We start from the raw sequence: 24,597 nt of genomic DNA, 5'->3' as shown, positions 1-24,597 counted from the left end.
CCAGTGGCATGAGTGAGAGTAAACAAGTGAGAGTAAACTGGCTCCTTCCCTGATTAAAATAGAACACAACAGGGCTGCCCTTTGCCCTCCTTCTTTTCACTCTGGTGTTGGAACCATTCCCCCAAAAGATTAGAAGTAACAGGGGAATATGTATAGGTTCCACTGAATATAAATTCTCTGCATACGTCTTATTTTATATTTCTCAACCTCGCATCACCCTCCCAGTGCTGATGGCAGAACTACACAGGTTTGGGCAGTTATCAAACCTTAGGATTAATTAGTCTGAAATTGTGCCAATAAATGTCCCCATGTAATAGGTAAATAACAGTGCAGTGCTAAGAATATATACAGAAACAAAATAACAGATTGCTCATAGCATAAGATGTTAAAAAGTCCCCTTTGGTATAAAAGATGGATATAAAAGTTGACAAATAGGATCTCCTCAGCAGTGATAAGGGTGTTCATAGACATTCATGTGATATCTCCTAATCAGTGATTCCTCCACCAGCTAGCCAAACCGCTCGCCTCAATCACTGAATCCCTGAGCTAACAGATGGGTCTAACAGGCATTCGCCACTTACACTGGTCACAGACGGAAGTTTGAATGTACAGATGAATAAGATATGATGTCCAAACACTTTTAACAACCACACATAATCACTCTTAAATTCCAACCGTAGTACCATGAAAAAAAACAATGAAAAAATATATAGTGCACACTGTGTGGCTAAAATACTTTCTTTTTATTCATAAAAATCAGGTACTCACATAAAAAGCACTGTAACCCCAGTGCTAGGATGAATTGCATGTAATATTGCAGGTATAAATAGGTGGATAAGGTGGCTGCAGTGACATCATAAAGTGCTTTCGCACGTGTATCATCCCTAAGTGGGACTTCCTCAGCGATAATGGAGGCCTGTAGTCTATCCTTTATATAGTAAGCTACCTATGTAATTGAACCTATACACTCCTCCTCCTAGGGTGTGCACTGTACAATCAGCTTCAAACGTCTGGAGGTTAAGTGTTCACTTCCTATTCATTACATCCATTGGTATAGAAACCTCGGCATCAACAATGGCACGATGCTGGGTCTCAAGTCAGCTGACACATGACTCAGACCAATCAGCTTCAAGACACCTGAAGGTTAAGTGTTCACTTCCTGTTAGCTCAAGTCAGCTGACACATGAATCAGACCAATCAGCTTCAAGACACCCGAAAGTTGAGTGTTCACTTCCTGTTAGCTCAAGTCAGCTGACACATGACTCAGACCAATCAGCTTCAAGACACCCGAAGGTTAAGTGTTCACTTCCTGTTAGCTCAATCCTTCGGCATGGTAACATTGGCGTCAACAATGGCAAGACGCCGGGTCATGCGACAACTAACACATGATTTAGACCTCACACTAGGACGATCAGGAAGTGAACTACACTAATTAAGGCCAGCCCTCTATGTGAAAAACATTGCCTGGATACAACTCATGTGCGGCTATGCACTCCACCAGCGCACATCCAGCTTTACAATATTGGACACCAAAGCCAGACAGTGCACATAGTCATGTGCAACCCCGACTAGGGATTCCAGCAAATAACACACCGACAAGAGCCAGCATTTTTGTACCAAAATGATATGTGATCAGCAAATAAAATGTATCAATTTTTTAAAATTGCTTAAATTCCATGACATCATCACAGCCACCTTTACCAATAACAGTACAACTTATAAATGCTCAACATACATCCTTATAAATATCATCACTCAATTATGTCAATTGATAAAATCACAGATATGCACCAAAAAAATAAAATTATATATAAAATCCCATAAAGGGGAGAATACATTCAACGATCCGAAATGAAACAATTTAAATCAAATTCGACATTGAGCCCTGTGGGTACCCCCACTTTGGTCTCATAGACCCAGAAGGACTCACAGAGGATCAATTGTCGAATGAAATTGCCCCCCCTCCAATGTTGAGTCACCTTCTCAACCCCCCCAAATTTCAATTTGATGGGGCTGCGATCGTGAAACATTCTAAAATGTTTGGAGACATTGTGAGTAACCAGGCCCTTTTTAATATTACTCACATGTTCTCCAATTCTTACATGTAGTGGTCTAGATGTTCTCCCTATGTATTGAAGCCCACATTCACATTCCAAGATGTATACTACTCCAGATGTTGAGCATGTTATCAATTCCTTGATTTAGTACCCCTTGTTAGTGGCAGTGGTGACAAATTCCTTACATTTCCTTACATTACCCCTAGCCTGTTTACATGGGGGCAGCGGCCACAGGCGTGAAACCCTGTCAGAAAATTGAAGATCCTATTTTCTAAAAGAAAAAGAGGATCAATGACCCCTGAGGCCAGTTTATCTCTCAGGGAAGGGGCCTTCCTGTATACAAACTCAAGATAAACGGGAAGTGCCGACCCAGTACTCTATCCTGTTTAAGGATGGGCCAGTGCCTACGGACGATCTTTTCAAATTTTTTATGTTGGACATTAAAGTCCAAGATCATTCTCGTGTGCATAGATTTATTCTGTTTCTCCTTAGGACAATTGGACACCAGTGTTGTTCTGTTAAGTTTCTGAACAGTCTCTATTTCTCTCTCAATAATGGACTTGTCATACACCTTTTGCAAAAAGCGGGCAGACAGAACCTGAGATTGTGAGAGATAATCACTTTCATTTGTGCAATTTCGTCTAATGTGTACAAATTGTCCCCTGGGATTGTTGCACAACCACTGAGTGTGGTGACAACTTCCAAGGTAGAATAAACACATTGCAATCTGTAGGCTTGAAGTGATTCATCATTTTTATCCTATCTCCCTCCTTGATTAGGTTTAAGTCCAGGAAGACAATGCGATCGATATTAACATTTCAGGATAAAACAATGTTCTTATAATTTGCATCAAGCCTCTGCATAAAATGTTCAAGACTCAACTTTTCACCATTCCAGATCATAACGAGATCATCTATATACCTCTGGTAACAGATAAGTTCTGGGGGGTCTACTTTTAAAAACAGCTTCTTCCTCCCAATGTGCCATAAAAACATTGGTGACATTGGGGGCAAAGCGTGCCCCCATCGCTACACCCCTTGTTTGGAGATAGAACTGTCTATTATACTAAAAGTAATTTTTGGATAAACAGAACCTCAAATAATCCAATAGGAAAATCTTATGCCTTCTAGATAAATCAGATGTGGTTAAAGACCATTGTACTGAAGTGAGGACATCTTCATGACTGATAATGGTGTACAAAGAACTCAGATCTGCCGTTATCAGAAAGCAAGAAGACAAGATAGTCAGAGATTCCAAAATCTGGATGATGTGTTTAGCATCTTTTAGAAAAGATCTGGTTTTGGTGACAATGGGCTGGAGGAAAGAGTCAATGTATTGACCCAGTCTAGATGAGACTGAGTCAATGCCATTGACTATTGGCCTCCCAGGTGGGTTGGTACGATCCTTATGGATTTTTGGCAAGAAGTACACTATAGGAATTCGACGAAAAATGGATCTAAATATAGTGCTTCTTTCTTATTTAAGACACCTATATGTTTCCCTCTCTTGATTAGGAAGTGCAACACTTCCTTAAACTCAAACATGGATAAATAAAGCATTTGTTTACAGTATGTCGGATCTTTCGGCTTTCAGATTCTGTACGTTCGTTATCGTTTCTTAAAACGATAATGAAAATACCCAAAATTCGGACGAAAATGCATTCAGATGAAAACGAATGCACATGTCTATCCCCCAACGATGGCCTCATGGATGATGACTCCATGAAGGAATGGGGTGAGTTCTTCACCACAAAGGGCCTTGAACTGGTTGAACTTTTGCTGTTACGAAAACAGAGAAAAATGAAGCTGCTTGAAACCCAAATTAGAGAACTCAGGAGCTCACTAGAAACTCAGAAGGAATCTGAAGAATTCCTAAGATTGTCTGCTGAATTAAAAAACAGATTAATCAAATGGGATTCGGAAACACAGAATAAAAAAAAAAAACATTTATTAGACATATGGATGACTATGACTCAGACACATCTGGGTCCGTCTGCTGCTGAGCCTTTGAACACACCCTTACTCCAAGGGAGAAAGCAGGTTTCACATAATTATAGTGATTATGTTAATACTGGGACACCCCAGAATAGTAATCAATATAAGGTTGTTCACAGTGGGAGGGATAAGAACAAAAGAGGTCGGGGTCTATATAGGCAGCATGTACAGAACCCATCTTTTGTTAATAATGAGACCTATAATGGCCCTAACCATTATCCAGATAGTTACCATCATTCTTCTGATTATAATGATGTTTACCACAATAGGAGTTCTGGCTATAATTCGTATGGTGGCCAGAATACTTCCAGAGGTAATGACACCTATTATAATATAGGTAGAGTTCCACAGCCCTATGGGAACCAACTACCCGTTCAAAACCATTTTACCCCATTACAATATTCCGGCCCCCGTAGGGGAGGGGATTTTCACAGGACTCCGAGAGGGACAGGGAGGGGAGCTCATTTGTCCCACCCAATCCAGGAGGGAGTCCGAATGAAGCTCCACCACCCACCAATACAGACAATGGACAAATAAGAAAAAGAAAAGCCAGAGAGGAAGGAGAGGAGGCAGGCGAGTACAAAAGGGTAAAACCCCAGTAGGAGCAGGGATCTACAACCTTAGTGGAACATCCCTTAACGAGGATGAAAATAAGGTATTAGATAGAGGCTTAAAATATGCCCCTACCCACAATTTGAATACATTTCAAACCTACATTAGCCTGCAAAAATATATTAGAAATCTAAATATTAAAAAATACTAACTTTCAAACACCACAGTCTGGACAGAATCTAATGTAGTGAAACCTCTCAATCAACATTCAACTCTCTGCAACAAGTCGGTTTTTAACCCTCCTAATTTGGACACTAAATATGTGGATGTCTTTAAGAATATGATTACCAGAGATCTTGAATCACTTAAGATACATATGGTGAATGATTCTGTACATATCAAAAAAGGCATTGAGTCATTGATGGAGAGGAAAGACCTGGTAATACGTCCAGTGGACAAAGGAGGGGGCCTAGTAGTACTAAGCAAAGCATATTATAGGAACAAAATGGAAAACCTACTTAGTGATCATAACACATATATGGTGCTAACCAAAGACCCCATGTTTGAGTTTAAGAAAGAGCTGCACTTCCTAATCGAAAGAGGGAAACATATAGGTGTCTTAAATAAGAAAGAAGCACTACATCTAGATCCACTTTTTTGTCGAATTCCTATAGTGTACTTTTTGCCAAAAATCCATAAGGATAGTACCAACCCACCTGGGAGGCCAATAGTCAATGGCATTGACTCAGACTCATCTAGACTGGGTCAATACATTGACTCTTTCCTCCAGCCCAATGTCACCAAAACCAGATCTTTTCTAAAAGATGCTAAACACATCATCCAGATTTTGGAATCTCTGACTATCTTGTCTTCTTGCTTTCTGATAACGGCAGATCTGAGTTCTTTGTACACCATTATCAGTCATGAAGATGCCCTCACTTTAGTACAATGGGCTTTTACCACATCTGATTTATCTAGAAGGCATAAGATTTTCCTATTGGATTGTTTGAGGTTCTGTTTATCCAAAAATTACTTTTAGTATAATAGACAGTTCTATCTCCAAACAAGGGGTGTAGCGATGGGGGCACACTTTGCCCCCAGTGTCGCAAATGTTTTTATGGCACACTGGGAGGAAGAAGCTGTTTTTAAAAGTAGACCCCCAGAACTTATCTGTTACCAGAGGTATATAGATGATCTCATTATGATCTGGAATGGTGAAAAGTTGAGTCTTGAACATTTTATGCAGAGGCTTGATGCGAATAATAAGAACATCACCACACTCAGTGGTTGTGCAACAATGCAAGGGGACAATTTGTACGCATTAGATGAAATTGCACACATGAAAGTGATTATCTCTCACAAGCTCAGGTTCTGTCTGCCCGCTTTTTGAAAAAGGGTATGACGAGTCCATTATTGAGAGAGAAATAGAGACTGTTCGGAAACTTGACAGAACAACAATGTTGTCCAATTGTCCTAAAGAGAAATGGAATACACCTATGCATACGAGAATGATCTTGGACTTTAATGTCCAACATAAAAAATTTGAAAAGATCATCCGTAGGCATTGGCCCATCCTTAAACAGGATAGAATCCTGGGTCCGGCACTTCCCAATTACCCCGAGTTTGTATACAGGAAGGCCCCTTCCCTGAGAGCTAAACTGGCCCCAGGGGTCATTGATCCTCCTATACTTTCTGAAAATAGGATCTTCAATTTTCTGACATGGTTTCACGCCTGTGGCCGCTGCCCCCCATGTACACAGGCTAGGGGTAATGTAAACAAACGTAAGGAATTTGTCGCCACTGCCACTAACAAGGTGTACCAAATCAAGGAATTGATAACATACTCAACATCTGGAGTAGTATACATCTTGCAATGTGAATGTGGGCTCCAATACATAGGGAGAACATCTAGACCACTACATGTAAGAATTGAGGAACACGTGAGTAATATTAAAAAGGGCCTGGTTACTTACAATGTCTCCAAACATTTTAGAATGTTTCACGATCGCAGCCCCGCCAAATTGAAATTTTGGGGGTTTGAGAAGGTGACTCAACATTGGAGGGGGGGCAATTTCATTTGATGATTGAGCCACCGTGAGTCCTTCTGGGTCTATGAGACCAAAGTGGGGGTACCCACGGGGCTCAATGTCGAATTTGATTTAAATTGTTTCATTTCGGATCATTGAATGTATTCTCCCCTTTATGGGGTTTTATATATAATTTTCTTTTTTGGTGCATATCTGTGATTTTATCAATTGACATAATTGAGTGATGATATTTATGAAGATGTATGTTGAGCATTTATAAGTGGTACTGTTATTGGTAAAGGTGGCTGCGATGATGTCATGTCATTTTAGCAATTTAAAAAAATTGATAAATTTTATTTGCTGATCACATATCATTTTGGTACAAAAATGCCGGCTCTTGTCTGTGTGTTTTTTTCTGGAATCCCTAGTGCGGGTTGCACATGACTATGTGCACTGTCTGGCTTTGGTGTCCTCTATTGTAAAGCTGGATGTGCACTGGTGGAGTGCATAGCCGCACAGAAGTTGTATCCAGGCAATGTTTTTCACATAGAGGGCTGGCCTTAATTAGTGTAGTTCACTTCCTGATCATCCTAGTGTGAGGTCTGAGTCATATGTTAGTTGTCACATGACCCGGCGTTGTACCCTTGTTGATGCCGATGTTCCCATGCCGATGGATTGAGCTAACAGGAAGTGAACACTTAACCTTTGGGTGTCTTGAAGCTGATTGGTCTGAGTCATGTGTCAGCTGACTTGAGCTAACAGGAAGTGAACACTTAACCTTCGGGTGTCTTGAAGCTGATTGGTCTGAGTCATGTGTCAGCTGATTTGAGCTAACAGGAAGTGAACACTTAACCTTCAGGTATCTTGAAGCTGATTGGTCTGAGCCACTTGTCAGCTGATTTGAGCTAACAGGAAGTGAACACTTAACCTTCAGGTATCTAGAAGCTGATTGGTCTGAGTCATGTGTCAGCTGACTTGAGACCCAGCGTCGTGCCGTTGTTGATGCCGATGGACGGAATGAATAGGAAGTGAACACTTAACCTCCGGACGTTTGAAGCTGATTGGACGGCGCATACCTTAGGAGGAGGAGTGTATAGGTGCAATTACATAGGTAGCTTACTATATAAAGGATAGACGTACGGGCCTCCATTATCACTGAGGAAGTCCCGCTTAGGGACGATACGCATGCGAAAGGACTTTATGACGTCACTGCAGCCACCTTATCCACCTATGTATGCTGACAATATTACATGCCATTCATCCTAGCACTGGGGTTACAGTACTTTTTATGTGAGTACCTGATTTTTATGAATAAAAAGAAAGTATTTTAGCCACACAGTGTGCACTACATATTTTTTCATTGTTTTTTTCATGGTACTACGATTGGAATTTAACAGTCACTACATGCGGTTGTTAAAAGTGTTTGGACATTGTATCTTATTCATCTGTACATTTAAGCTTCCATCTGTGACCAATGTAAGTGGCGAACGCCTCTTTGACCCATTTGTTAGCTCAGGGGTCCAGTGATTGGCTAGCTGGTGGAGAAATCACTGAATAGGAGATATCACATGAATGTCTATGAACACCCTTATCACCGCTGAGGAGATCTTATCTGTCAACTTTTATATCCATATTTTATACCAAAGGGGACTTTTTAACATCTTATGCTATGAGAAATCTGTTATTTTGTTTCTGTATATATTCTTAGAACTGCACTGTTATTTACCTATTACATGGGGACATTTATTGGCACAATTTCAAACTAATTAATCCTAAGGTTTGATAACTGCCCAAACCTGTGTAGGTCTGCCATCAGCACTGGGAGGGTGATGCGAGGTTGAGAAATATAAAATAAGATGTATGCAGAGAATTTATGTTCAGTGGAACCTATACATATTCCCCTGTTATTTCTAATCTTTTGGGGGAATGGCTCCAACACCAGAGTGAAAAGAAGGAGGGCAAAGGGCAGCCCTGTTGTGTTCTATTTTAATCAGGGAAGGAGCCTGTTTACTCTCACTTGTTTACTCTCACTCATGCCACAGGTCCTTTGCAAAATGCTGATATCCAACCCATTATCCACTGTTCCAATCCCAACTGGTGTAGCATTTCTTCCATATACACCCAGCTCACCCTGTCAAATGCCTTTCGGGCATCCGTCAACTGCATGAGGCAGGGAGTTCATTCTGAACCATGTTTTGCCAAATGCAGAGTGTGTTCTGATAGTATCATCCTAGGCCTCCCAACCTGTCATAAAGCCTGTTTGATCTGGGTGTATAATAGAGGTCACAAGGTCTTGCAGAAGTACAGCCAGGAACTTAGACAGTATCTTAGTATCTGTATTAAGCAGTGAAATGGGCCTGTAATTTGAACAAAATACTGGGTCCCTCCTAGGCTTAGGTAGCTCTGTAATATGGGCTAATAAGGCTTCCTTTGGCAACGAGATTGTGACAGTGATGGCATTAAAGTACTGCCAAAGCGGGTCAGCCAGAATGGGAAATATTTTCTTGTAGTATTGATTAGTAAAATCATCAGGGCCCTAGGTTTTACCTGAGGGAAGATCAGAGACTATAGTGCCAAATTTCGTAGTAATTGGTCATTCTAGCTCATCAATAATCTGAGCTGGAATCCATAAGAAATGCTGTTTATTTCAAATAGGCACATACAAGGTCCTTATAGGCTTTGACATTAAGAGTAGGCATGGAGGGTGGGATATTATATAGGGATAAATTCCTAAAAATTCATGGGCAAAAGAAGAGGTAGCCAGGACAGGCTTATTCTGTACTTCCAATCTATGAATTTGATGGAAGACATGCTCTTTTTTCAGCAATCTGGCTAGGAGATGGCTGCACTTGTTCCAGTGTGCATAGCAGCGGTGAGAATAATATCTACATTTGTCCTTTTCCTTACATTCAAGGCACTGCAAGAGGGATATGTGTAAAGAGTCCAGAGTCGTGCCATTGGCAGGACTGAAATGTTTTTTATGTTTCTGTTCAAGGTTGCGGATCTTATCTAAAAGGTCAGACACCTCCTTTTAACCTCTTTGAGCGTAGAGCAATCAATTTAACTCTAATCACAGCTTTGTGACCCTTCTAAATGGCCTATATTGATACCTCCTCAGATGTGTTAGTTCCAAAATAAAAGTGTAGAGATCAGGAAATTGCTTCCACAACTGAGAAATTGTCTAAAGGATTTTCATTTAACCTTCAGGATCTTTTCCCATGGCAGGCATTTGGAGGAAATAAAGTCAACTTAACTGGGGAATGATTCAATATGGTTATTGCTCAGGAAATATTGATCTATAAAGATAAGATCCAAATGAGAATAAGTGTCAAATGTTTTGGAATAATAGCTATAGTCTTAGTCTTGAGCACATCCCTCCAGCAGTCTACCAAGTATAAATGTTGGAGTAGGTTTTTAACGTGCTTCAAAGCCCTATATGAGAAAGGGGGCCTACCTGAGGAGGTATCCAAATTAGGATCCAGAGTTAAATTAAAATCTCACCCTAGTAATACCAGCCCTTCTCGAAACTCTGACAATTTCTTAAGGGTAGTAGAGAGAAAAGTCACAGTATGTGAATTGGGAGCATAAATGTTGGTTATACTAGCCATGTATTAGACCCTTTAGAAAGAGAAAATGGCCTTCTGGGTGAGTTGAGAGTGACATAAGTGAGAACGGACAGATCTTCCATATGGCAATGATAACACCCCTAGCTTTGGAAATGGGAGTTGGATTGTGGTACCATTGGTCAAATGTCTTTAAAGGGAGATGGGGGTGAAAGTGGAAGTGCAGTATGTCTCCTGAAGAAATACAATGTCTGAGGCCAGATGACGCAGTTCCTGCCACATACGTCCTCGTTTTTGTTGGGAGCATAATCCCCGTGCATTATATCACACTATTTTCAGGTTAGGAGTCATAGTAATGATACAGTAAATGTGGTACACTAGAAGGGGGATGCTGAGTAGGGATGAGCTTCGAGTTCGAGTCGAACTCATGTTCGCCGAACAACGAACAATTTGGGGTGTTTCGCGGCAAATTCGAAAGCCGCGGAACACCCTTTAAAAGTCTATGGGAGAAATCAAAAGTGCTAATTTTAAAGGCTTATATGCATTGTATTGTCATAAAAAGTGTTTGGGGTCCTGGGTCCTGCCCCAGGGAACATGGATCAATGCAAAAAAAGTTTTAAAAACGGACGTTTTTTCGGGAGCAGTGATTTTAATAAAGCTTAAAGTGAAACAATAAAAGTGTAATATTCCTTTAAATTTCATACCTGTGGGGTGTCTATAGTATGCCTGTAAAGGGGCGCATGTTTCCCGTGTTTAGAACGGTCTGACAGCAAAATGACATTTCAAAGGAAAAAGAGTCATTTAAAACTACTTGCGGCTATTAATTAATTCCCGGTCCAACAATACACATAAAAGTTCATTGATAAAAACGGCATGGGAATTCCCCACAGGGGAACACCGAACCAAAATTTTTAAAAAAATGATGTGGAGGTCCCCCTAAATTCCATACCAGGCCCTTCAGGTCTGGTATGGATATTAAGGGGAACCCCGGCCAAATTTTTTTTAAAAATGGCGTGGGGTCCCCCTCAAAATCTATACCAGACCCTACAGGTCTGGTATGGATTTTAAGGGGAACCCCGCACCAAAATTTAAAAAAAAATGGCATGGGGTCCCCCAAAAAATCCATACTAGACCCTTATCCGAGCACGCAACCTGGCAGGCTGCATGAAAAGAGGGGGGGACGAGAGAGCGGCCCCCCTCCTGAACCATACCAGGCCACATGCCCTCAACATTGGGAGGGTGCTTTGGGGTAGCCCCCCAAAACACCTTGTCCCCATGTTGATGGGGACAAGGGCCTCATTCCCACAACCCTTGTCCGGTGGTTGTGGGGGTCTGCGGGCGGGGGGCTTATCGGAATCTGGAAGCCCCCTTTAACAAGGGGACCCCCAGATCCTGGCCCTCCCCCCTGTGTGAAATGGTAAGAGGGTATAAAAGTACCCCTACCATTTCACAAAAAAACTGTAAAAAATGTTAAAAATGACAAGAGACAGTTTTTGACAATACCTTAATTTAAATGCTTCTTCTTTCTTCTATCTTCTATCTTTTTTCTTCTATCTTCTATCTTCCTTTGGTTTCTTTCTCCATCTTCTGCTTCTTCTGGTTCTTCTGGTTCTTCCTCTGGTGTTCTCGTCCGGCATCTTCCTCCGCGGCGTCGGCATCTTCTTCCCTTCTTCTCCTCAGGCCGCTCCGCATCTATGATGGCATGGAAGGAGGCTCCCGCTGTGTGACGCTTCTCCTCTTCTGACGGATCTTAAATAATAGTAATACGGTCAGAATATTTCTAAATTACTAAATTAGGTGTTCTGTATGTCTAATGCATATGATCATGAATTGCTCTGTATTAGTCATGTATTAGTCATGTCTGCTTACCCTGTAATCTTTGTAAAATATTTTCTACAACATTGAAACGTGTCGGACTTCCTATCCCAGCTCAATGCTTGGACAGCCGTGTGTGGTGGCTTTTTAACCATTGTTGTCCAACCTCATTTGCATCCATCTCTTTTATCACTGTCATGTTTTAACTTTTTGTAATAAATTTATATTTTTGAATTAAATATTGTTTGAAGACTCCTGCCTTTTAAAGTCCCACAAGAGGAAAAACCCTTGCTTTTTGTGTAATCTATCAGGGATGTGGGCAGTGAGTCTTTTTCCACACTGCTCTTGACACTACTATATTTATACCTTTTTTTTGAGGGGTTCCCTGTTCATCAGAGCCTTGAAGTACAAGAGGAGAAGTCTGTACAATATGATAGACCAACATAAAAGAGAGTGGCTAGTTGGGAGGTATATCAAATGGTAAGTGATGGATTCTCCTTAGCTTTACAGCTGTCCACATCCCAGCGCTCTATATAACGTAGAGAAATGTGGTTCATATGTTTTAGATAGATAGATAGATAGATAGATAGATAGATAGATAGATAGATAGATAGATAGATAGATATATAGATAGATCGATAGATAGATAGGGATTCCATATATGTCTGTCAGTTGTACCTGCATCCAAGTGTGTAAAGATGTTGCAGCCTGCAGGCATCAATTCAAGAACAGGAGGCAGTTGCTTCAGTGTGGGCTCTATATACCTCTTATCAGAGAGTTGCCTTGAGCTGTCTAAAGGATTGTAGCTGTCTCCAACTGTGTGAGACAACACACTGAAGCAACTGCCTCCTGTTCTTGAATTGTAAAGGGTACGGTCCAGACAGTGGCAGAACTACCGCTATAGCGACACACGTGGCCGCTATGGGGCCCGCAGCTGTTAGGGGCCCCCCGGACCGGTGACAGGCGGCTCCGCTGGTGACAGTGGCCAGCTTTGCAAGCCCGCGGGTGAAAGCGGGCGGCTCCGCGGGTGACAGCGGGTGGCTGTGCGGGCCCACGGGTGAGAGCGGGCAGCTCCGCGGGTCCGCGGTGAGCGCGCGCGGCTCCGAGGGCTGTCAGGTGGGGAGTCAGCTGGGCGGCTCGGCTCGTGTGTGAGCAGGCTGGCCAATCAGGGAGCTGTCAGCCGGGGTGCATAGAGATGACATCATCTCTCACCGCCCGGCGCCCTCCGTAATGTGTGGCAGGTGACGTGGCAAGTGACTATCCGTAATGTGTGGCAGGTGACGTGGCAAGTGACAATCTGTAATGTATGGCAGGTGACGTGGCAAGTGACAATCTGTAACATGTGGCAGGCGACGTGGCAAGTGACAATCCATAATGTGTGGCAAGTGGCAATCCGGGATGTGGCAAGTGACAATCCGTAATGTGTGGCAGGTGACGTGGCAAGTGACAATCTAATGTGTGGCAAGTGACAATCTGGGACGTGGCAAGTGACAATCAGTAATGTGTGGCAAGTGACAATCCGGGACGTCGCAAGTGGACAATCGGCAACGTGTGACAAGTGACAATCTGCATCTGGTGGCAGGCGACGTGGCAAGTGGACAATCCGCAACGTGTGGCGGGTGATGTGACAAGTGACATTCCGTGACAAGTTGCATATGGTGGCAGGCGACGGTGGCAAGTGACACGCTCAGAGCTCCCACTGATTCTGCATTATGGGGAGTTGAACTATTTCATTTTATATAACAGAACAGAAATTGGTTAGAAGGCTGGAGGTCAGCAATGTGTGTCCTTTAGGGGCTGCATACAGTATACTGCATACTTTGTTGTTCAAAATTAATATAAGCTGTTGCCTGGGTACTGTGCCACATGGGTGCGGTAATCTGTTGTTCAATGGCATTAGTTCTTTTTTGTGGAGGGGGCGGTTTGCCGGGGGGGGCCATACAACATTTTGCTATGGGGCCCTGTGATTTCTAGTTACGCCCCTGGGTCCAGAGGAACGCTCTTGGGTCTCATCCTCGGACGTACATGCACATGTCCTCCTCCATCCTCCTTCCATAGATGTTTTCCCCTCTCGTTGAGGGGGTGGTACTGTCAGGATTGGGCTCAGCCCTTCCTTCTCTGAGCTGGCCGTTCAGCTGTCGGCTAATTGCCAGCTTCTATCTCTCCACAGTTACTCAGCTGTTGATATCCTGCTCATCAGTCCTGCCTACTTAAGCCGTCCAGTCCAGAGGAGCCTTCACCTTAGTCAACATCACAGAGATGCTTTCATGCATTCCTGTTATAAGACTTGCTTGGCTGACATCCCTTCTGGCTCCAGATCCTGCTTGCTGTTTTACTACGCTCATCTCTGGTTACCTGAAGTTTGGTCTGTCCGGTTCCTGAACAATGTTTTGACTACATTTTTTCTATTTACTTTTATTATTAAACAAGTGTGATTTAACTGTACTTCTGTCTCATTCTGATTTCATGGTTTCTGACAGTATGCTTATAAACTGCAAAATGACAAGAAAAAGAGAAGGGTGCATTGGCCTAGCGCATTACCTCAATACATTTTATTAAAGAGTAAAATCAACAATTGTCATACTCACAAACGCATAACATGTGTACATACATAGCTTAGGCAAAAATAAGACCAATCGCCTTCAGGTCTGCTGTAGTCCACCAAAGTTATGGGAAGACCAGGTGGCCTCCGTATGTCTGTCGCATTTCAAGGGCAATCCCTGTTCTTCAGAGCCAAAACAACGAATGACCCACCACTCATCTCAGTGCACACATCTCTAACAGTAGAGACTCCACCTCCCCAGGAAATTAGGGGAGTGAGAATCAGTCTGCAAATGTAGGGACCGGTGACTGCAGCTGAGCTGAGTGTCTATGACACTCTCGCACAGCCCAGTGAGCACACTTCCCCCCTCACTGACAGGAGAGGAGAAAGGAATACAAGTTGCTTCTCCTCTGCCCCTGTCTCTCCTGTGTCTGCCCGAACCACCCGCACTCCTATCCCAATGTGCAGCTGTATCTGACAGAAAGGAGATGTGTGGGCAGGAAATATGCATGATGCCACTGCCTGAGCCATAAGATAACAACTTCTGCTCTCGGGTGAGTGAACACTGAGCAGTGCAGTACACTGTGATTTCTGACCTGTTCCCATCTCCCTCTCTTCTCCCCCCATCTGTTCTTCCAAGAGATTCACAAACTTGCTCACTTTCAGTTAGCACTTGGGCAGCCCATGCATTTGATAATTTTTTTTTTTTTTCATTACACCTTTAAAAAAAAAAATTGATCCATTTCTCCAATATATACATTAAAGGTGGATGGGAGCATTATCGCACTGAGACAGGGTCGCACTTGCAACCAGGTCCTGGCGTTCCACCACTGCAGGGGTTTCCAACCTCCTCTTGCTGTCCTGCCCCTGCAATTGACGCCGGTCTGGTGTCTCTGTCTCAATGGCAGAAGTGGCAGCACATTAGGACCTATTTCTGGATACATTATGGTCCTGATGGGAGCATGCACGGGAGGGCCGAACTATTGGTTGTAGATAGCTAAGCTATTGGTTGTAGATAGCTAAGCTCTCTGCCAGTCACCTGCAGTGGTAGTGCTGCATAGCTTTCTCTGTTGACATTGCGATCAGGATGCAATCCAGGTGATGCTCCCGATCTGATCTAATATTAAATATGATAGTGTTTTTTTTGATCAGGCCCCCACCTTAGTGGCATGGAGCACATGCCTGCTGAACATACTGTTGATATAAGTGATTGTACTTTTGATTCTAATAAATACTGTGTTTATGTCCACATATTAGATCCGATCGGAGACATCGCCAAGATTGCATCCCAAACAGCATGTCAACAGAGAAGGCTATGCAGCTCCACCGCTGCTAGTCGACTGGTGGAGAGCTCAGCTGTCTACAACCAATAGTGCCACCTAATACGCCCTTCATGGTTCCTTGCATCAGGGCCATGAAGGTACTAGTTATGCCTCTGCTGGTATTATATATAACCTTAATAGATAACGCATTTAACTGAGTTTGTTAAATAAGGTTCTCATATTAATATCTATAAAATATTTTTGGGAGTTTTAAACAACAATCTGTAAGCATTAGACAGATTTTGAATGTGCCTGCAAGTTTTAACAGGGAATAACATGTACTTTTCTCACATAAATATCCTAAATGTCTCTATAATCAATGACAGCATTTAAATAATATCATAATAAACTTAGGAACATAAGGCTTCCAACAATGTTTTAAACATATTAAAAATTTAGCATGTACCTATTATTTGAAATATTGTGTTAATTATTTTACATATGAATTTCTACTTAAAGTACAACATTTAAAGAAAACATAGTTTAATAAACCCAAGGTTAATGATGTGCTGCTTAATTGTATAAATTGCTAGGTCAATTAAAAACATACAATATTTCATGAATAATTGGAAAGGTGTGCACATTTTGCATTTTTAAAATGAAATATCTTGTATTGACTTAACACTGTATTCAGAAGTAGAACAGTTCAATTATTTTAAATTAGTCTCATACTTGTGCAGGGAATAGATGGCCATTCAATAGTATTATTGTGCAATGCAAATAGACTGTTTTATTTTATATGGCAGTAATGATTTTCATTATCTCCTAAGCTGATAGAATCTATTCCAAAACCAATAATCTTTTGAAATCCACTGAGCCACAAATTACTCATTAGATATACTTTCAGAGATCATTACCTTAATCATAGACTTCAGCTTTTCATTTCCTGGATGCTCAGTATAGTTTACAATATAGGGTATGGGATATGGTTCTATAATAGCGCTAAATCCTATTTTTTAACAGGAATACTGATACCATCCATCCAAAAATCTATAATTTCAAAATGTATATTTTTATTTTTATTTGCTTTAAAAAAAAACTTTGTTTAATTTACACAATTTCCAGCTTACACTTCCAATGCAGAAAATATGAAAATTATTTTTCTTAAAATAATGTCATTTCTAGCATAATAATCTTTCTGGTTGAAAGTAAATCTAACACTACAGTACATTTCTTTGAGTGTTACTTAAAAAAAAATAATGGAGGCTTACTAATGATCTGTAATGTATGTTTTATTACCTTCACTCTCGTTAAAAGCCCCAAAAACTGAAAAAGCAGTAGTAAAAATGAAAAGACTTTTTTGCTAAAACTGACTGAAGGGAACTATTAAATGGTGACAAAATATAGAATAACAGTGTGGTTGCGCTACTATAAAAAAGGATCAGATAACGCATGTAGCAGCCAGCATCAACAAAGTAGTGACAATGTGCAAAATGATGAGAAAAATAATGCAGCGCTTAACATAGCAAACCAGATTAGATGACCCGAACAGATGTGACTAACACCCGTGCAGCATGATGATGTGTAATCAGGTGTGAAACGTCAATAATGGAAACATATAAAAACCATTACAATGTTATAGTGAGTCCATGATGAAATCAATGACCAATACCGTGAACGTGATGTTCATATAAATGTCCAATAAATGTGAACAATATAAGTGTTGGATGAAAAAAAGGATTCTTAAAGGTGCTACGTGATTCACAAGAGTGATGTTCCCGTACTTAATATCCACAGCCAAAAAAATATATGGAGCAAATACGCTTACCGGAACAGGTGGACACGTTTGCCGTATGGCTAGGTGTCATACAGGCTTGACGATCAATCGATCCAAATAGATGTTCAGAGTCCAGTTGCAGGTACTTCTTCAACAGGTGTATATTGGAAAGATACAAATGTAGTTCTCCTTGTGGAGACAACTGATGGAGTGGCTGTGGGTGGTCAGTAATCAGAAGTTCAAGACACACCCAAGAGTGTTAGAGAGATCAGGAAAGTATCACCATTACTCTGCAGCCACTCCATCAGTTGTCTCCAATATACACCTGTTGAAGAAGTACCTGCAACTGGACTCTGAGCATCTGCTGTCTCCAGGCCGCTCACCTTTATTGCGAAGGAACCAGTGGAACCTGCTATATACGCCTCTTCACTAAAGCACCTATTTGGATCGATTGATCCTCAAGCCTGTATAACACCTAGCCGTACGGCAAACGTGTTCACCTGTTCCGGTAAGCGTATTTGCTCCATATATTTTTTTGGCTGTGGATATTAAGTACGGGAACATCACTCTTGTGAATCACGTAGCACCTTTAAGAATCCTTTTTTTCATCCAACACTTATATTGTTCACATTTATTGGACATTTATATGAACATCATGTTCACGCTATTGGTCATTGATTTGATCATGGACTCACTATAATATTGTAATGGTTTTTATATGTTTCCATTATTGACGTTTCACACCTGATTACACATCATCATGCTGCACGGGTGTTAGTCACATCTGTGCGGGTCATCTAATCTGGTTTGCTACGTTAAGCGCTGCATTATTTTTCTCAACTATTAAATGGTACCTAGTAAATGGAGCGATAGACAGTGTTTAAATTTGTAATTTCTATCCTTTAGCATGTAGAATTAAAGAAAACATGAGTAGTCTGCTTAATTTTGGTTAGTAGTAGGTAGTTACTCAACTGGAATTGTTGCACTTGAATGAGATTAGTAATAGCTACTGTATATTAGTTCAAAGCACAAAACACAATGCAATACAGTGCTATCTCTGTCTCAATCCCATGGTCATATAGTGTAATACATAGTAAAATTACTGCGTCAACCTCAACATAGAGCCGCCGACACAACAAAAAGACTAATTGTAAATTGATACAGAAATTAAATGTGTAGCGTTAAAAATATATCTTTGTCACAGTCACCTAAAAATAGTGATGATATGAGAACAATGTGAACTATGGATACAATGAAATATCGCCAGTGTGTAAAGCATACAGTATATATACCAGAAGGTGGTGAATATGTAAATCCAGACGATGTGACTGTATGCAAAGCTAGTGTTGTAGGTGAAATCACAATTGTATACACACTTATGCCCCGTACACACGGTCGGATTTTCCAATGGAAAATGTCCGATCGGAGCGTGTTGTCGGAAATTCCGACCGTGTGTATTCTCCATCGGACTTTTTCCATCGGATTTTCCGACACACAAAGTTGGAGAGCAGGAGATAAAATTTTCCGACAACAAAATCCGATCGCATCAATTCCGACCGTGTGTGGCCTGTTCCGACGCACAAAGTGCCACGCATGCTCAGAAGAAATTCCAAGACGGAACAGCTCGTTCTGGTAAACTTATCGTTCGCAATGGATACAGCACTTTCGTCACGCTGCAATGTTGAAAATGGTTTAATACAGCGCACTCTCTTCTTCTTTATAATGTGACAAGAATTAAGTAGTTTTGCTGCTCATATTCACACACACTTCTCACAAAATTTTATTTTTGTTTTTTTATTGGGATTCCCTGAATATATTGTTATTAGTTGTCACATCTAATAGAATTTTTTTTTTTTTATTTAATTTTTTTGGGGATTTTAAGCCTTTTTTTTTTATTTAATGTTTGGATTTTTTCAAAGGCTGATCTTTGTTCAATGTTATTTTTATTTTTAATACAGAATATTTTTGTGTGTGTTTTGTGTGTGAAGTTACCCCAACACCATTGATATCTTTTATTATTTAATCTCAAGGAGATTGTTTGGTGTTGGTGTCCCTTGTTAATTTCACATTGTATATTTGAAATGTACCTGAATCCTCACAAAAAAACTGTCCTTTTTGAAGTAAAACACATAGGAGAGTATAATTCAAAACAAAAATCCTTTATTAAGGGATCAGAACCAAACAAAGAGGAAGGCAACACTGGCTCAACATGAGAAATTAGCGAAGCCTGGGACCCCCACGGCAGACATCAATTCTTGAACATCAAAATTGGTGGCCTGAGGAGTCCATATGTAAGGGAGGGCAGTCTGGTCCAGAATTCGCAGAGATCCGGATAGTAGCAGATGACATCTGTGTCCCCAGGCTGTGGTACCACAAGAGGCTGCATTTTTTGGCCGACCAGACTGGATCCAGGGTCCTCACTTTCTGGTCTTCCTTTCACGCTTCATTCCCGGCTGTGGCTGTGCAGTTGGAGATGTGGCAGGAGGAGGAGTAGGACCTGGAGGAGGACTGTGAGGACATGGAGGAGAGGGAGGACGAGGAGGAGGACCTGCAGGAGGAGGAGGAGGACCATTGCAAAGGTGTGTCTGAGCTGTCATTTGGCCCCTCATACCTTTGTTAAGAGCCTCCAATATGAGCGCCTCACACAAGACTTGTTGGCCCTCCTCCATCCTCTGCATTTTATAGGCAATGACGGCAGCAATGTCCTCCTCCACGGTCTGTGGTGCTCCCAGGACCTCTGTAGCCCTCCAAAAGAGTTCTCCGGTAGCCTCCTCTAGGGCACTCCTCCTACTGCCACTTTCTCTTTTCAGGGGGGGGTGGAGGGACCTGCAGATCAGCCAGCCGGCTCGGCCTGGCCACCTCCTGGCTGAGACTTCCCTGTGTATGAAAAAGGGACATGGTTTTAGTTGTTGCTTCATCAATCACAATCCTAAATTAGTACTCCAAACTAACATCTAGTTAACATCATTGATTGGACAAGCAGAAATATTTAGAGGAATGCTATACCTGGCTCAATCTGGGCACCTCCACATGCTGCCTGGAAGGCCCAGGTTGGGCGTCAGAAGCCTCAGCCGGGGGGGAAGGAAGCGTGGAAGGAAGACTGGAGAGGGATGGCTAGGGTTCAGTCTGGCCTGCCAGAAAATGCAGCCTGTCAAAGTACAACATCCTGGGGACATAGATGTCATCTGCTGCTCTGGATCTCTGTGAATTCAGGACTTTCTTGCGCTCCCTTAGATATGTGCTCCTCAGGCCACCAATTAAGATCTTTAAATAGGTGATGTCTGCCGTGGGGATCACCTGCTTCACAATTTCACACAATTGCACCAGTGCTGCCTTCCTCTTTGCTTGGTTCTTGAAATGGGGGTGGTTAATCTCCCACAGACAGGGCAGCTCCCTTAAGATATCTATGAATACTGACATGAAGTCATTGTCTTTCACTAAGATATCCATGTTCACTGCAAGACACAACACAAGACAAAGCCTAATGTCAGACAAAACTCTCCTAATCTTGTTACAATATAGGCTTCAATGTAGAAGCAGTATAGGCACAAGTTTGTCTCTTACCTTCGTTCTTACGATTGGCGCGTCCAATGCTCCTTCCTCCGCTCACAGATCGTACGTAGTACGCACGCGTGTTACGCTTTATACACACTGCGCATGCGTGTAACTCCACCCGCCCCTGACGTTCTTTCTAGTCTATTCCCCGCCCCTTTTCGTTCGGCGCAGTGGGTGAAGAGCACATGGCGGAGTTAGAGCAGGTGTGTGCTAATTATAGCAACGAGGAGGAGGAGGAGGAAAGCCCGGATCCGGACACGTCACGATCCAGAAGGAGACGTTTTAAGGCCACAAATATGTCCTTTGGGGAGATGTTGGAGATGGTCGACATCATGAAGAAGTCCGACTATGACGGAAAGTATGGGCCTTACCCCAACCCCAACATCAGAAAGGCAAAGATCATGGCGAAAGTGGTCAAAAGCCTTCACAAAAATTTCGGGGTAGGAAGATCGAAAGATCAGCTCAGGAAGCGGTGGTCGGACCTGAAGTTAAGAGAGCCAGAGCAGTACCGAAAGATCCGGAGAGTGCTGCAAAAAAGTAAGTAGTTGTGCTGTGTTCCTATTCTTTCTGTCTTTATTGCGTTCGTGCTGCTCCATATGCTTTTCTTAATTGTACAGTTTAAAAGGGCAACTTTAATGTTCATGGGCCCATTATTCGTTCGTATCAAACATTTTTCTTTCAGCCTCTAAAACACCATTGTTTAGGCCATATGCATTTTCCCACATTTTTTTTGGGCCTACTTGGATGCCAAATATTTGTTTGTGTAGATGGGTTTGTTACTAGAATGAAATGCCAACTAGATTCTGTGTAAGGAGAGGACACTGAGCAGCTGTTTTCACATCTGGACACTGGAGCACTAGTGTGGGACACCAGAACACCATTTTTATTAGGGGGCCAAACAGGTGCTCCAGTGTATACTATAGGGGGGTCTCCATCTGTGAAGCTTGTACTAAACAGGTAAAGTATTGCAGCTTGACAAAGGCCAATAAAAAAAATACATCTTGGAACTCGGCTAAAATAGACAATTGTACCCCACTTCCAAGCAATGTTTCCTATTTATAGTTCTGCCTTCAAATATCTGTGTGCTAATTATACCATCGGAGACTCGGAGGACACCCCTCATCCGAGGAGACCAGAGACCCCCCACCTCTGGAAGAAGGTGAAATACCACCAACCCAAGCTGAGCAGGAGGAAGAAGAAGATGTGGTGGAGATTGGCACCACAACAGGTGAGTGTCTGCGACCAAAGGCTCAGGTAAACGAGATGGATGGTGGCAGATTTTTGAGACCTGTTTTTGTTTTGTTTCTCTCTTTTTAGGTGATCTTGATGTTGTGGATCCAGAACGTTTCACATCAGAAAGTGCCCAGATCCTGATCGGGGAGATCATGGGGTGTAATGTCGAACTGCAAAACATACAGCAAAAAATCAATGATGTTATTAAAAAAAATAATAACATCATTGATGTTTTGGGGCGAATTTAAAACCCCACAAAATCACTTTTTGGATTGTGGTCCAATCTTTTAAATGTTTTTGCAATGTTTTGAAAAGCCAAATTTGGAGGATGCACACAGTGTGCCAACATGTGCTATCTGCCACCACGGGAGATCAATGGACGCGTTTTGGGGGTGCAACCACTTTCTCAATTATAAAGTAGCGTTGAGGAAGGGCTTGCTCCCCCAAAACACGTCCCTTGATCCCCCCTGATGGCAGATAGCACATGTTGACATTCATAAATTGGTGTGCATCTTCCAAATTTGGCTTTTCCAGGGGTGATTTCCCCTCATCTGAACGCTATATCAAACCCAGTTCCTAAATACTCATGTCTGATATAGCCTTCAGGTTTTACCTAATGTGAACATTGTAAGTTCAAGTTTTTTGGCTTTCTTGTTGGTTTTACACAGGCCTGTTTTATCTGAAATGGACATTTCTATTTTTGATAATGCTACTGCAAAAATTGTTATACAACAAACATATTGGTTTGTTTTAAAAACCTTTGGTAAATGCACATGTGATTGTGCAGGTATAAAAAAGTTGCTTACTCAAGAATGTGTGGATTATTGTCTCAACACTACAATACAACACTTTTGGGGTGATGTAATTGCTGTTTTCTGCAAAAATGGGTGTTATTTCCTAAGGGCAAATCCTCTTGGCACTACAAGTGCAGTTTCAGTGCAGTTGCAAGTGCACTTGTAGTGAAATGTGTTTTTGCATTTAGGAAATAACAGCCAACAGTGCTTTGTATAAGGTTACACAATCATGACATTTTCTGGACTCAACACATTTCTGTCAGGGTCAGCTAAAACAAACACAAGCAGTAAATGTCCACCAAGAATTTCTTTTTTTTTTTATTATAAAAAGGCTTCACAGATTTGCTGGCATATTGATAGCCCCCCTACCCGCAAAGAACTCCAGGTAGCGTAACCGGACATCACGGGCACTCAGGGAGGGCAAGCCAGGACGCCCACTTTCAAGCGCCGTCAGTGTGGTTTGATGTAGGATTCCGGCCTCAGGCCCAACTGAGCCAGCATAGTTGGCTGAATGTTTCCTTAAAAAGTTATGGAGAACACAGCATGCCAGTATAATATGGTTCAGTTTATACTCTGCCATATGGATGGGTGTCAGAAATAGTTGGAACCGGCTGGCCAGGATTCCAAATGTGTTCTCCACCACTCTTCGGGCTCTGGCCAGCCGGTAATTAAAAACCCTCTGTTCCGGGGTGAGGGTCCTCATTGGGAATGGCCGCATCAGGTGGTCCCCCAGCGCAAACGCTTCATCAGCAACGAACACAAATGGGAGTCCTTCCACATTGTCCTCTGGAGCTGGCAAATCCAAGCTGCCATTCTGGAGACGCCTGTAGAACTCCGCCTGGGCGATGACTCCACCATCGGACATCCGGCCATTCTTCCCCACGTCCACATACAAGAAGTCCTAATTTGCCGACACCACCGCCAACATCACTATGCTATTAAACAACTTGTAATTATAATAGTACGACCCCGAGTTGGGTGGTGGGACGATGTGGACGTGTTTCCCATCAATTGCCCCTCCGCAGTTAGGAAAGTCCCACCGCTCGGCAAAGTGGGAGGCCACAGTCTGCCATTCCTGTGGCGTGGAAGGAAACTGTTGATGAAAAAACAATAAACATTACTATTTTTACTCTGAAACATGGCAAGCAGATTATACACAAACATTATGGGGCAACCTCCAGATAGCATTTACTAAGGGGAATTTAACAACGCCAAAGTATAAGGTACACCTATCATATTCCCCCTCCCCCCCTCTCATGGGCCATTTCTAACATTATAGGGGGTGTGTGTAAATCTTGGACAGGTAACCCTCTTCACTTCATTGAGAGATGAATGCCTAAATAATGGGTATTACTTTGAACGGCACCTCCTTAGTTACACTATTGGCAGACCACTGGACAGGTAAGAAGTGTCATAATACAAAGAT

Source organism: Aquarana catesbeiana, linkage group LG02 (assembly GCF_042186555.1).
Source record: "Aquarana catesbeiana isolate 2022-GZ linkage group LG02, ASM4218655v1, whole genome shotgun sequence".
NCBI classification, from domain to species: Eukaryota; Metazoa; Chordata; class Amphibia; order Anura; family Ranidae; genus Aquarana; species Aquarana catesbeiana.
The sequence above is the reverse complement of the archived record's forward strand: the minus strand, read 5'-3'. Positions refer to the sequence as shown.